The 14,480-nt window shown below is 42.1% G+C and overlaps 1 protein-coding gene across 1 annotated transcript in view; it reads right to left on the bottom strand.

Annotated features, from left to right (window-relative positions):
* The window catches only part of COL6A3 (collagen type VI alpha 3 chain), a 143,582-nt gene extending 129,985 nt beyond the window's left edge, over window positions 1-13,597 (bottom strand). Inside the window, exon 1 of the mRNA XM_077272344.1 lies at window positions 13,432-13,597. The gene's annotated coding sequence lies outside the window, so the exon portion shown is untranslated. The remainder of the gene's footprint in view (window positions 1-13,431) is intronic.
* Window positions 13,598-14,480: the final 883 nt, after the last annotated feature.

The following is a 14,480-nucleotide window of genomic DNA, read 5'->3' as shown; positions in this document are numbered from 1 at the left end:
TGCTCCTCCAAACTCTGTATATTTTCATACGCATGCTATATTTTGCACTGACTATGGAGCCGCCATGGAGCATGTTGGAGTGTCTTGATGAAGTCACCACAAGTGATAATATATTAGGGAACTTGAGAAACTCTCAGATCTAAAGTAGGAATCTCACTTAATACTGAAATATGAGATCCTGCCTGTAACTCATGCATCAGTGGATTCCACCACCTCCATTAATGACGTTAGTAAAACAGATGTGTAATAATAAAAAGCAGTAGTACATTTGGCAGGGGGACCGGAAAATGAAAGTCTGCCCTCTACTGAACCGATATTGTAACTACACACACGGCGGATGAACTGAACCAGGTGGTTTGCAGCAAGCAGCACATAGGTCCCTCAAGCTTCACAATTACATCCATTACATCATCACACAATAAACCTGAACATAATCCATTTACAGCCACAAGTCATTGCAAAAACGGGAATCTGATGGAAACAAGGTTCTTCCAGTAATTTATGGACAGCTTTATTTGCCTCGAAAAAGTCCCAGTACAGATATAACGTAAGTTTGAGGGTATAGAAGTGTAACAATGAGGGTTTACCCAACTCGTATTAGTAATGGCGTCTTCACACTTATACATATCTGGCAAATAAGGAGTTATCATGAGAGTCTGGGACGCAGGATCGCTGTGTCTGCCTCTGATGCCAACACGTCTGTCTCCGAAAAGTCTCCATTTATGGAAAGCTACTGACTTCCCCGCACAAAATACTCCGACGGGAAAATGATTACCCCCCTACAGATATATAGGATCACGTTCCCTCTTTTACTTCATCAGCGCAGTCCGATAATGTTAATAAAACATAATGTACATGTCATCTTTAAAGGGATATTATAGTTTCTGCAATAACATTTTATTTATACACTTTCTATATCAAATCCTTGCAGTTTTCCTATCTCTGTGTTCCATCGTTCAATAGGAACCTTCAGTGTTTACTCTAAAAAAATCGGAATACTTCTTCGCTTTTATAATCCATTACTGATTTGAGCTTTTAAATACCAACGCAAAATATTGACCAAATCTGCAAAGTCTGAATAAGGCCATAACTGCTCTTTGGCTCGTGTCCGTCCTGCATATTTTCCTTTATATTAACTTTTCTGAAGTCCCTTAATGACTTGGGCAGAGCTTTCCTAAATGGCACCTTCTTCATATTGACATTTGTCATTGTATTTGAGCCTTAATGACGTTTTCATCCCTAGTGAAAAATTGATCTGCATAAATCCATTTAAATTAAAAACAACTATTAATGTACAGTATACCACATCTGTCAGAGCTTATCAGAAAAAAAGGGAATTACGGTACATGAATTTGCTTCCATATTGTTAAACACGTTTTCCCAAAAATTGAGCTTTACTACTTCTGTTGTCTAACCTTTGTTGGGATGATCGCCAATAATCATAAGAATGAGGTAGTTTTGGTTTTGAGTGAGAGCTGACCATGGCAGCGCAATTACTCTTCATTGAAGGATTTTATCCATTAAAGAACAACCCAAAGTTAAAGGGTTTTTTTCAAGTTGTCTCTTGACCAGTTCTGGTTTCTGGCAGGGGTGGGCGCTTTTCCTTGAGTGACAATTCTGATTAGTAGCAAAGCTATAGCATTAATAGAAATATAAAGCTCAGCGCAAGTTCTGCTATAACACACTCAGCTATCAGTGGTTTGTTCTGAGTCTACACTACTATATATTTACACAGAGAGGTAACGGGGCATTGGACAACCAAACAGGTCCAGACAGCGAGAGCAGAGTGCCTAGATTAGCAGACCTGCTGTCAAAGCTGCCGGGCTGGTGAGTTATAACTGCATTGCTTCAGAAGATGAGAGGGAGGTGAGCAGTTAACTGTTGTGTAGACATCAATGGGCTGGAAAGAGCTGACTGAGATAATAAGAGTTTGCCCCTCTCCTGGAATGTCACTATTGTGCACACTTACCCAGGGTCTGGTTGCTGAGCACCATGAAAACCAGCTCTACACTATAAAAGATAAAAGCTGTCATTGCAGGAGAACAACAGCAGATAGAAAAAGTAAGTAAATTGCAAACTTGCATATTTTCATGCTGTTTAACTAATGAAAGCAATTTAAGAACTTGAGAATACCCCTTTAATCATTTCAGGACTGCAATTAAGTGTACACTGGCCTCCTGCAGTAGTGATGTTGCAGCATTGCTGTCGCCGCTGTTCCTGGAGAGTGACATAACATTGTTTTGTCATGTGGAGGCAGCAGCAAATAAGCTTCTAATCGTCAGCTGCAGCCTTTACAATTTCATCAGAGTGGACGTCTGTCCCGATTTAATATTGATGAGCTGCAGCCAAAGAACAACCAATCATTGGCTGCAACTGGCATAGGACACAATAATGTCATGCTATTCTATAGGAACAGCAGTGCCAAAATCATTGGAATGCCTAAAGTACAAAAAAAGTGCAATAAGAATCATGAATCAAGGCCTACATTTATACTACGTATTAGTTGGCTTACTTTGTGCCAGAAATGTGGAGCTAAATTTGGTGGATGGTGTAGCACAATAGACCATGCCCCCTTTCCAGCAACATGTGCCCCATGTAAGCAAGGTCACAATCCTGACAGGAAGCATAAAGTGTCTGAAACACATGATACATATGGTGCAAGTCATGAAACATGGTTTTATAGGGAGAAAAAAATAGGATTTGAGAAAAATGTGTGGGAACCAGGGCCAGACTGGCTATTGGGAAAATCTGGCAAATGCATTGATAGCAGCACTGTCAACAGTATTGGCGACCTCAGGATGTCCATCATACTATTCGGAGAGCTGTGGTGACAGCTGCTTGGGACATCATGCTGCATGGCAGTTGTGTATGACCTCATAATGTATGGGGAGTCATGGTGACCATCATACTGTATGGGGGGCTTTGGTGACCATCATACTGTGTGGGCACTATAATACTGTATGAGGGGTTGTGGTGGGCATCATACTGAATGGGGGGCTTTGGTGGATATCATACTATATGGGGGCTGTGAGGACCATCATACTGCATGGGATTTGAGGTAAACATCATACTGAGTGGGGGTTGTGACCATTATAATATATGGGGGGCTGTGGTGGGCATCATACTATGTGAGGGCGGTGGTGACCATACTGTGTGTGCAGCTGTGGTGGAGATATTATTGAATGGGTGGATGCAGTAGATAATCATATTGTATGGTGGGCTGTAGTACATATAATTTTATGTGGGGTCTATTGGGCCATCATACTGTGTGTGAGGGGCTGTGGTGACCATTTTACTGTGTGGAGTGTTGTGGGGCCATCATATTTTGTAGGGAATTTGGGAACGTCATACTTTATGGTGCATTTCTTGGAGCATCATACTCTATGGGTGTCATGGAATGGATATCATAGAGGTTGAGAAAACTTTGCAGCTTCAGTAGGAGCAAAATAACTATGCAAGTGCTGCAATGTGTGCCCCTCTCCTTGGTAGGGGGTCAAGGAGGAATATTATTAAAGGAGTCACAGGGGGCTTTTATTTCTATATGGTGCTGTATAACTATATGGAGGCACAGAGGTGCCTTATAACTACGAGGGACAATATTACTGTGTTGGAGAACAGAGGTGGCACTGTTATTGTAACGCCAATAATTCCACAGTACTTTACTGACATCATCATGATTATAGAACTATATGACTTGTGTAGAAGTGGGGGAATGTGAGAAGGGTGTCTCTGACACATTTTGCGGGGAGGTATTATGGATGGAAGAAGTGGTCATGGCGGTCTGGGCCAAATGGAAAAGAGGTGGTAAAATGAATTATTACCACAATCAGAGAGCAAACCACTGGAGGGTATCTGTACATTATACACATATATGGTCTGCAGATCACTGGTGTAAAACTGATATTATTATACGGTCACTGTTAGGGGGTAATATCAGTCATAGTACAGCGGTTTTGGTTAATGATCAGTATGGCGGCTTTAAATTAACTGTATATGCTTTTGCTATGTCGTTTAGGTCAGGTGGTACTTGACTGTTAAACTGCGATATTATAATTGTGGTATTATTAATAAATGTTATATGTGATATTATTTTAAACATTGGTCTTGACTTTCTCCAGGCAGGATAATATTAGTAATACAGACCATGTGGGAATGGGGTAGGGAGAGAATGGATCTGTGTGCTAATGCCATGGCTTAATTTCAGTCCCAGTCCGGTCCTAGTGGGAACGAATGTGATGATAGAAAGACCAATATGCCCAAGTGTTTAAGGATTTCACGCTTTAATGTGGCAAATCCTGGGCAGCAGCGATTCTTTTCGCTAATGCCAATAACACGGCTGTGAACCTCTGCTAGTAAGTGGTTGGAATGTATGAGGATGATAGTCCGTGATATGTTTCTACGATAGACAAATGTCCTTCACTGGCCAACTGGATGATTACAATGCCCCATAACCAACAAGACAAACCTGAATTAAAATCCATAAAACTATTACTGTAACAGATTAGGCTTTCCATTCTTTGTATAATTAACGCTTGGATAGTGGTCATCTTGTGGTGATGACTCTTCTGTCCTGTAAGGGAGAATATGCTAGAAATAAGTATCTATTTTTATTGGATGAATCATATTGGAGTTTGAGATTCCTAAACCTTCCTAACGGTGGTTTTTGTGTGAAATAAATGGTGCAGTCATCAGAGTGGGAGTCAGGTAGGATGACGCTGGTTTGTGGATCAGGGTGTGGTGACCTTGCCCGTTGGGAGACACAGACATCAGTCAGGCCAGGGAAAATGTGACAGTTGTGACGTAAGGTTTATATTTATATTACAAATCCAAACAGAAAATTCATTCCTGTATTTGTCATGTGCATTTATATCGTGGAAACTGGTAATCCTGTGATCTGTATATGCCTAGTGTAGAGTTCTGTATATCCCCAGTGTAGAGTTCTGTATATCCCCAGTGTGGGGTTCTGTATATACCCAGTGTGGAGTTCTGTATATACCCAGTGTGGAGTTCGCTATATACCCAGTGTGGAGTTCGCTATATTATTATTTATTATTATACCGCCATTAATACCATGGCGCTCTACATGTGAGGAGGGGTATACATAGTAAAAAACAAGTACAATAATCTTAATCAATACAAGTCACAACTGGTACAGGAGGAGAGAGGACCCTGCCCACGAGGGCTCACATTCTACAAGGGATGGGTGAGGATACAGTAGGTGAGGGTAGAGCTGGTCATGCAGCGGTTTGGTGGATCGGTGGTTACTGCAGGTTGTAGGCTTGTCGGAAGAGGTAGGTCTTCAGGTTCCTTTTGAAGGTTTCCACAGTAGGCGAGAGTCTGATATGTTGTGGTAGAGAGTTCCAGAAGAGAGGGGATGCGCAGGAGAATCTTGTATGCGATTGTGGGAAGAAGAGAGAAGAGGGGAGTCGAGAAGGAGATCTTGTGAGGATCAAAGGTTGCGTACTGGTAGGTACTGGGAGGCAAGGTCACAGATGTATGGAGGAGACAGGCTGTGGATGGCTTTGTATGCCATGGTTAGGGTTTTGAACTGCAGTCTCTGGGTAATGGGGAGCCAGTGAAGGGACAGAGAGGAGAGGCCGGAGAATAGCGGGGGGATAGGTGGATTAGTCGGCAGCAGAGTTTATGATAGATTGGAGGGGCGCGAGAGTGTTAAGGTACCTTCACACTAAACGATATCGCTAGCGATCCGTGACGTTGCAGCATCCTGGCTAGTGATATCGTTGTGTTTGACAGGCAGCAGCGATCAGGATCCCGCTGTGAGATCGTTGGTCGGAGAAGAAAGTCCAGAACTTTATTTCGTCGCTGGATCTCCCGTAGACATCGCTGGATCGGTGTGTGTGACACCGATCCAGCGATGTCTTCACTGGTAACCAGGGTAAACATCGGGTTACTAAGCGCAGAGCCACGCTTAGTAACCCGATGTTTACCCTGGTTACCAGCGTAAATGTAAAAAAAAAACACATACTCACATTCCGGTTCCCGGCGTCCGCTTCCCTGCACTCCTCCTGCATCCTGTGTAAGTGCCGGCCGTAAAGCAGAGCGGTGCCATCACCGCTCTGCTCTGTGGGAGATGCCGGAGATGTTCGGCGCTGACACAGGATGCAGGAGGAGTGCAGGGAAGCGGACGCCGGGCACCGGAATGTGAGTATGTGGGGGTTTTTTTTACATTTACGCTGGTAACCAGGGTAAACATCGGGTTACTAAGCGCGGCCCTGCGCTTAGTAACCCGATGTTTACCCTGGTTACCAGGGGACTTTGGCATCGTTGGTCGCTGGAGAGCCGTCTGTGTGACAGCTCTCCAGCAACCACACAGCGACTAAACAGTGACGCTGCAGCGATCGGCATCGTTGTCTGTATCGCTGCAGCGTCGCTTAGTGTGAAGGTACCTTTAGAGGGGAGGCCACACAAGCAGGAGGTTGCAGTAGTCAAGACCGGAGATGATGAGGGCATGCACTAGCATTTTTGCAGATTCTAGCTTGAGGAATATACGGATCCGGGAAATGTTTTTAAGTTGAAGTTGGCAGGAAGTGGAAAGGGCCTGGATATGTGGTTTGAAGGAGAGATCAGAGTCAAGGATTTCACTGAGGCTTGTGGGACTGTGGAGAGTGAGCAGCCATTTACTTTAATGGATAGGTTTGTTGGGAGAGTCGAGTGAGATGTGGAAAAGATGATGAATTCTGTTTTATCCATGTTAAGTTTTAGAAATCTAGCAGAGAAAAAGGATGAAAGAGTGGACAGACATTGTGGTATTTTGGTTAGTAGGGAGGTGATATCTGGTCCAGAGATGTAGATCTGTGTGTCATCAGCATAGAGGTGATACTGCAGGCCGTGAGATTCTATGAGCTGTTCCAGTCCGAAGGTGTAAATGGAGAAGAGCAGGGGCCCTAAGACTGAACCTTGCGGGACTCCGACAGATAGGGGGTGAGGTGAGGATGTGGTGTGTGAGTGGGAGACACTGAATGTCCAGTCTTTTAGGTGTGATGCGATCCAAGATAGAGCCAAGTTTGTGTTGCCAAGAGATGAGAGGGTCTGTAGTAATAAGGAGTGGTCCACTGTGTCAAAGGCGGAGGACAGGTCCAGGAGAAGGATAGAGTAGTGTCGCTTGGCTTTGGCAGTCAGCAGGTCATTGATGACCTTAGTTAGGTAAGTTTCAGTAGAGTGATGCAGCCGAAAGCCAGATTGTAAGCGGTCGAAGAGGGAGCAGGAAGAGAGGTGGGAGGAAAGTTAAAAATGGACATCTTGTTCCAGTAGTTTTGAGGCAAAGGGGAGAGGTGATATTGGGCGATAGCTGGATGCAGAGGATGGGTCAATAGAGGACTTTTTGAGGATAGGTGTGATTGAGGCATGTTTAAATCATGAGAGGAAAACGCCAGTTTTTATTGATAGGTTGAAGAGAAAGGTTAGAGTTGGGATGAAGACTGTGGTGAGGTTTGGGATGACGTGGGATGGGATCAGGTCAAGTGCACAGGTGGTGAGATGTGATCTCGAGAGTAGGGTGGAAAGTTGTTCTTCTATAATGGTGGAGAAGCTGGTTTTGTAGGAGGGCTGTGTAGTTAGGAATAGGGGTTGTAGGCCAAAGCTTTCTCTGATGTTATCAATCTTCTGTTTGAAGAATGAAGCAAAGTCTTCAGCTGAGATGAGTGGAGAAGGAGGAGGTGCTGGGGGATGGAGGAGAGAATTGAAGGTGTTGAATAGCTGTTTAGGGTTGTGAGACATGGAGGATATGAGAGATGAGAAGTAGGTTTGTTTTGCTGCAGCGAGTGTGGTCTTGAAATTAGTGAGGGACTGTTTGAATGCAGTGAAGTCCTTGTTGGAGTGTCATCTTTTCCATCTCCGCTCAGCAACCATGGAAGCCCGCCTCAGTTCTTTGGTCAGGCTGGTGTGCCAGGGTTGTCTGTAGATTTTGGGAGCTTTGGTATGTGCGAGAGGGGCGACCGATTCAAGAGCTACAGCTATTGTGGTGTTATACAAAGCGGCAGCGGCAGCTATATACCCAGTGTGGAGTTCTGTATATACCCAGTGTGGAGTTCTGTATATTTCAAGTGTGGAGTTCTGTATATATCCAGTGTGGAGTTCTGTTTATACCCAGTGTGGAGTTCTGTATATGCCCAGTGTGGAGTTCTGTATATACCCTATGTGGAGTTCTATACATACCCCATGTGGAGTTCTGTATATACCCAGTGTGGAGTTCTGTATATACCCAGGGTGGAGTTCTGTATATATCCAGTGTGGAGTTCTGTATATATCCAGTGTGGAGTTCTGTATATATCCAGTGTGAAGTTCTGTATATGCCCAGTGTGAAGTTCTGTATATATTCAGTGTAGAGTTCTGTATATACCCCATGTGGAGTTCTGTATATACCCAGTGGGGAGTGCTGTATATACCCAGTGTGGAGTTCTGTATATATCCAGTGTGGAGTTCTGTATATACCCCGTGTGGAGTTCTGTATATACCCCGTGTGGAGTTATGTTCTGTATATATCCAGTGTGGAGTTCTGTATATACCCCGTGTGGAGTTCTGTATATACCCAGTGTGGAGTTCTGTATATACCCAGTGTGAAGTTCTGTATATATTCAGTGTAGAGTTCTGTATATACCCCATGTGGAGTTCTGTATATACCCAGTGTGGAGTTCTGTATATACCCAGTGTGGAGTTCTGTATATACCCAGTGTAGAGTTCTGTATATACCCCATGTGGAGTTCTGTATATACCCAGTGGGGAGTTCTGTATATACCCAGTGTGGAGTTCTGTATATATCCAGTGTGGAGTTCTGTATATACCCCGTGTGGAGTTCTGTATATACCCCGTGTGGAGTTCTGTTCTGTATATATCCAGTGTGGAGTTCTGTATATACCAGACTCTAGGACCTCGATTTCCAAATGAAATGCAAAATTTACTTTCCTTGTGGAGTGTGTCAGTGACTGCCTTCTGAACATCTGTTGAGTCAGCAGTCTTCCCCATGATTGTGGAGCCTACTGAAACAAACTAAGGGACCTTTTTAAACACTTATGAAGCCTTTGCAGGTGGTTTTTGTTAATTATTCTAATTACTGAGATAATGACTTTTGGGTTTTCATGGGCTGTAAGCCATAATCATCAACTTTAACAAAAATAAACACTTGAAATAGATCACTCTGTAATGACTGTATAATATATGAGTTTCATTTTTTGTATTGAAGAACTGAAATAAATTAACTTTTTGATGATATTCTAATTTTGCGAGAAGCATTTATGTTTAGAGACTATAGTTTTCTTCATGGAGAAAGTGAAAAAAGACTTATACTGCAGCTCAGACAAGTATATAGTAGGTAAAAAATTATTTTGTTGCGTATAATTTCACAAAATTCAGTAATGTCTTGCTAGTGTATATATCCCCTCCAGTACTTACTGAGCACGTTACTCACATGAGTAATATTTCTATCACCTATCACAGCCTCCTTCAGTGGCTCCGGTTATTTACTTAATTTGTACTTTAGCTGTTCACATTGCAAAGTCTGTGCCTTGCCAGATCCATGTGATGACATAAGCAGAGGAACGTTACGCTAGCATGGGTGCGGTCCTGTTGGCAGAAGCACCTGGTTTACATGGCTGAGCAAAAAAGCCAATTTGGAAGGCGGGAATTTTAAAATATAATCAGTATAAATTGCATTTTATGGTCAGTAGTCAACTCATATGTCAACTCGCAAGTCATCTTCTAAGTCAACTTGTAACACATCTCATAAGTCAACTTGTAACACATCTCATAAGTCAACTCGTAAGTCATCTCATAAGTCAGCTTGAAAGACATCTCATAAGTCAACTGGTAAGTCAACTCGTAAGTCAACTCATAAGGCAACTCGTAAGTCAACTTGTCCAAACGGCAAACTCACAATATAAGTATATTCGTAAATTACGACCCTCTACCAGGTATATAAAAGAAGATACAATGTGATCCACTGGCCACACTACAGTTATGCACTTACAGGAGTTTTGCAAAATCGCCTTATTGATGGCGAATCCTTATGATAGATCATCGATATCAGTTTTGTGAGGGTCTGACTCCTGACTAATGATGTTCTGTATGAAAGGGTTTCTGCGCTTGTGTGAATGATGCAGCTTCTTTAATAGTTACATTGTTCCTTCTTGGTATCCCATGTGAATGGACTACATTTCCCAGCACAATCACAGCATGCACTAGACAGGGCAATGCAAGCATTAACCAGGCTGATTTTTAAAGAGCTGATCAGATCTGACGTTCATAGCATATTCTAAGAACCTAGAAAATAATCCATGAATATCATGGAATTGGCACATGGCGTCTTACAGACTGCAGCGGCACACCTGCATCATTTTTGTTATAGGAAGATTCTTCAAGGTAACACTGGTGTTGTTACCGGAAGTGTCTTTTCTGTTGTTTTTCTTGGAAGTCTTCTACAGCAGCTTCGCCTCCAGCATTTTTTTCTTATATTTCATATATATAATAAAGTTAACTTTCAAGACAAAGCCCCCACAAGAATGGAGCGGTCATTTCTTTTAGCAGCTTCACAGCTTTCGAAGCCTGAAGTGGTTAAAAGGATATGCACAGCAAGTCCTTTTGACGTTGCTGTGCATAAGTTCATTCTTTTTGGCATTTGTTAGCACTTTTTCTAGCAGATTCCAGGCAAAATCCACCTGAAAAAAACACTGCGTGCATATAACCTAAATTTCACATACATTGCAAAGGTTTCTACTGCTACGCTGCAAATTATCATTTACAAACATGAACAACCTTTCTTATATCACCAATTCCACCAATAATTTATAAAATCGTGAATCTTTTGGATAGTATATGTCAAGTTCAATCCACATCCAGTGATACCAAAATCTGATCCCACCAATACAAATCAACTTATCAATTTTCTTAGACAATTTGGATCAATAAAACAGTGGCAATGGGCGAATGAGAGTAACTCTTTGAGTTAGACGACATCTCCTAGTTCTTCTCATGGAAATTAGTACAATAAAATGCATATAACGCTGACACATGGCTCTTACAATGGGAACTGCACTGATAGGTTCTCAGCCAGACGAGGAGCTAAAGTTGGTTGCCATATGAGGTAGCAGACTAGTTGGACACACCCCGATACATAGCGTATGAATGGTAATCTAGGGGTGTGTATCATGGGGCTATAAAACCTTTTATCACCAGTGATCACGACATGGTATGTCTATGAGGAGGTGGGTTACTTTCATTGATGCTTAAGTCAGTTAACGTGATTAAAACCAGATAATAAGAAATATTACTGTCATACTGTGCCATACCAGAAGTCAAAGAAACAGAGAAATTACAGCAGCTGTAAAGTGATAAACCAAGTCATAGTAAAGAACCTTTATACATATCATATAGACATCTGTCCAGACCAATGTTCCCCAATTAGTTGAGTATGAGCCACATGTAGCTCTCAGATCCCCTGCACGTGGCTTCCGAAATGGTGGCTGCTGCAGATAATATTGGGAACCAGTGGCACCAGGCATGTTGGGCACGTCTACGACCTGGCACAAAGGTGAAAGCTTTTACACCCAGATAACATACATATGACTTGGTTATATGTTAAATATGCTTCTACTACTGAATATTCAGGGTGGGTCAACACCTGTTAAGGGAAATTGGTTCATGAACAAGAAAAGGTTGGGACCCCCAATGTAGAAAAACAGAATAAACATCTATATAATCAATAAGAAAAGGTTGGGGACCCCCCAATATGGAAAAATAGAATATACATCTATATATTCAACAACAAAAGGTTGGGGACCCCCGATGTAGAAAAACAGAACATACATCTATATAATCAATAATAAAAGGTTGGGAACCACGGATGTAGAAAAACAGAATAAACATCTATATAATCAACAACAAAAGGTTGGAGACCCTCGATGTAGAAAAACAGAATATACATTTATATATTTAACAACAAAAGGTTGGGGACCCCCGATGTAGAAAAACAGAATATACATCTATATATTCAACATCAAAAGGTTGGGACCCCCAATGTGGAAAAATAGAATATACATCTATATGCTCAACAGCAAAAGGTTGGGACCCCCTATGTAGAAAAACAGAATATACATTTATATACTCAACATCAACAACAAAAGGAAGGACCCGATGTAGAAAAACAGAATAAACATCCATGTATTCAATAAGAAAAGGTTGGGACCCCTGATGTAGAAAAACAGAATATACATCTATATAATCAACAAGAAAAGGTTGGGGACCCCTGAAGTAGAAAAACAGAATATACATCTATAAAGGCTTAGTCATGGATCTCATACCTAACAGTTTGCTGATGGATATAATTATGTGGGCTTGAGGTAGGCAGTTTGTGGCTGACCAACTACTGTAAAACTATAAGTTTCGGCAAATACTACATATATCTGTCACTTAGGCACTGGCGAAAATTGCAGTCCAGTAATATGATGATTGATGAACCATAAAACTGCCCAAAAGTGGTTAATTATGTAATATATCAAAATAGAGGTAAAAGTGACTGTAAGTGACAATATAAGTATGTAACACAAACACGACCACAAAAAACAGAAGCAAAATGTAAAGACTGAAAAACAATAAAAACACTACAACACACTGGCCAGAGACAAAAACTGGAACACAAAACACATACAGTAAAACACCACAGAATAACATAAAACACATAAAACATCTCCCAATAATTAAAGAAAGGAGCGAGAAACGTTTAACGGCCAACAAATAAGATAAACAAGTATTCAGCCATTCATGTAACCAAATGACAAAACCCTAAGCACAAAGAATAATGAGAAAATACCCAATTATATTGGATCTGAAATCCTACAACAGTGATTCCTAGAAGACCAGTCACACCCACATGGTGATGAGGAGCAGCACATCTGTCTCCAGACGTTCTCCCCTCTCCAGGGCTCTGCATCTTCTCACTGTTAACGCATTGCATCTGGGACAGCAAAAACGAGTTTCCTTTGTCCCAATGTAACAATGTATCAGATGGAAAGTTCCGCTACCTTTGTGTGTAAGTCGGATCTATAATCAGAGAACTCCATCTATCCTTCCTTTTATAATACTATTTCACTTCTTTACTGCATTTTGCATTGTTGTTCACTATTATTTGGCCCCCAACCGCCCCCGCTCCCTGCGCTGCGCTGATTATCCTCCAGCAGTGTAAGTACAGTAGCACCATCCAGTAGTGTCTCACTGACAGCTGCAGATGTAACAGGGCTGCACCAATGCAGTAGTGCAAGTCCCATCTAATCACACGTATATTGTGACTTGACAAACCCAGCTCTGCTACATGCATTTTCTATAGCCATGCTAAGTCTGCCTGCATCCAGTGCTAGGAATATATATCATCTCACATAGGTATATTCTGTATTATTTAAGTTAGAGGCGTCCTTCCTTCCATACCCCTGAGCTGAAGCGATATTTCGATAACTTGTCAGCTTCACACAGTCATGTTCTTCAGGCGGGACCCCTCTGATGCTCTGCTGGGCACAGTAGTTCCTTTTCTCCTATGGGGTAATGGGAAAGATAGTAGTGAGGCGTCCAGCTGCAGAGAATGAAGGAAGCAGCAAAGGAGTGAAAGAGGGAAATCCAGTCCCCCACAATCCCTGCCCAAATGAGAAGCAGTACAAAATACCCTCCCTCTCCCCCCTCCGAACCTGCCCTCTCCCCCTTCCCTCCAAACCTATCCCCTTCTTCAGACTGTTCCCATCTGGCTCCTATCACGGACTGATGTCATTGCTTTACGCTTAACCCTAAAAACCGCTCTGGAACTTATGTATCATATCCACCTCCAAATCCCCTGAAATGAAGCAAAACCCAGGTGGTCTGTTCTGGAGCAAATTATTCATGGGCAGAGTGGAAATAAACAGCGCAGACTGGAGAATATGCAGCAACGTACTGCGAAAGAAACAAAGAGACACTATGTCAAATGTCCATGACAAATAAGACCTACAGGAAAAAAAATATTCCCGGCCATTTCGAATTAAAGTATATTTACTGCTCATCAATAGACACATCAATGTCGGGGCGAGATAAGCAGCTATCTGTCCGATGAGCGGAGCCTGAAGTGCTTCCCTAGCCCCCTCTCATGTTACTGTCACTGTCCTCCTTCAGTGTGAATGAGCCGATATTATCCAGGAGGAAGCGCACCCAACTTGGCAACTACAATATTTCTTTGCACATCTTGGCTACTAATGTGAAAAAGAAAAAAAAGTTGTATGAATTCGCAGAAGAGTAATATATGAGCTTTTAGGGACTTCAAAAAACACATGTTCAGAAAAGAAACACATCTTTAGTTAAAGGGGAACTCCTACAATACACAATTATTACATATCCCTAATGTCTGGTTTACATTGTTTTACTGCTCCATTCCTTAAAGGGAACTAGTGATGAGCGAATATACTCGTTACTCGAGATTTCCTGAGCACGCTCGGGGGTCCTCTGAGTATAAG

The sequence above is a fragment of the Ranitomeya variabilis genome, chromosome 7 (genome assembly GCF_051348905.1).
Source record: "Ranitomeya variabilis isolate aRanVar5 chromosome 7, aRanVar5.hap1, whole genome shotgun sequence".
NCBI classification, from domain to species: domain Eukaryota; kingdom Metazoa; phylum Chordata; class Amphibia; order Anura; family Dendrobatidae; genus Ranitomeya; species Ranitomeya variabilis.
This window is presented reverse-complemented; position numbering and strand designations above follow the sequence as displayed.